The sequence below is a fragment of the Phoenix dactylifera genome, chromosome 9 (genome assembly GCF_051530095.1).
Source record: "Phoenix dactylifera cultivar Ajwa chromosome 9, Ajwa_hap1_PhDact_Kaust_v1.1, whole genome shotgun sequence".
NCBI classification, from domain to species: Eukaryota; Viridiplantae; Streptophyta; class Magnoliopsida; order Arecales; family Arecaceae; genus Phoenix; species Phoenix dactylifera.
In genome coordinates, this window is record NC_143198.1 from 7,589,374 (window position 1) to 7,590,928 (window position 1,555).

The following is a 1,555-nucleotide window of genomic DNA, read 5'->3' on the forward strand; positions in this document are numbered from 1 at the left end:
ACATGCAAGAATAGCTTCAATATATTTTCCAGCCTAAACTCATTTATGAAATTAAAAGAATTATCAATATATTTAGATTGAGCTATTCTCATAAATCTATGTAAAAAATTATATGAGCATAAGCATGATGGAAGCCAAGGGTATTTCTATTCTTTGGTAAAATATCTCTCTGTTCCTGCAAATACAAGTCACTATTATCAAAGTTACAAAAACCAACTATATTCTCATGCAATTCCTTTTCATAATTTTTTATTTTCTCTAAAGTAAGATATCTTTTTACAAATTTCCATTTTCATTTTTAGTAGGAGCCAATTTGTACTAATCATTTTCAAAGGAACTTACAAAAATTTTTGTTATAAACTATACAAGCATGGCTAGAGTGGTATGTATGTTTTACAGTCAAAAATATTCCCATTCTTGCAAATAGGAAAAAACATATCAAAGTTTTAAAAACCAAATGTATTTTATTGCAAGATTTCCTAAAAGTTCTATATAAAATTTTAATTCTTAACTAAAGAGTAAACCTTAAGAAACCTTACTTGTTCGCTGTTAATGATAACAGACGCCTATTGCCTACTGCCCTGGCCTCTGAGTGGTTTTAGATGTCATTGTAAGCAAATGCATTCAGCCTCCCCCCTTCCATGCCTGTTAAACCATTTTCTTTTGGTGTCTTTCAGAGTGTCCAAGATGGCTTTTTTATTTCTATTGCCGAATTTCTTTAGTTGTTGGTCCTACTGAAGAACTAGAGATGGATTAGCTTTCTTACTTTGGATAGTTAATTATTCTGTAAGTTACATCATGTCTCATCCATGACTAGACTAAGGTCACTGATGGAAGTCTTCTCATTAGACAAGGAAAAGTTTGCCACCTAGTTTAGAGAAATCAGACCCTTAAAGTTAATCCTTACAATTACCAATAAAGCGGGCAACTTTGAAATGATAAAGGAAGGAACTTGGTTACAAGGTGCAGCAAAAAGGAGAAAAGAACAAAAAGAAAGAAAAGTTTTGAAGCAACGAGGGTTGGGAAATAAAAGCAGAGTGGTGATGCATGGGTGTAAATTGGGGAGTTCATGGGTTATACATACATACATACATACATACATACATAAAGATAGTGAGCAACATCATTTGAATTGACTACAAGGAGAAGAAAATTATAAGCCACTAGGATTAAGAGAATTTCGGAAAAAAAAAGAGATTTTATCTTGATTCCCAGCCTATGAAAAAATAGGTTTTTCATGTCCCATATAGGTTTCTATTTTCTAATTCTCTCGTTGGAAAAGTCCAACCAAACATAAGCTACTTTATCATTTTTAATTGACAACATTTTCCCCCCTCCTTTCCCGTGAACCAAACGTGTTTTTAATGATTATAGAGCAGGCAAAAGACCTAAATGCGTAGCCCAAAATTTTAATGTTGTTGAACTGGGTTCGGGTATATTCAAATCCACCAAAGATAGGGATACATACTTTTATTTGTTATTCATACCCATAATACTTTTCTTTTTTAACTTTTTTTTTTGCTAAAACGGAAGTATCATACATAATGTGTATGGA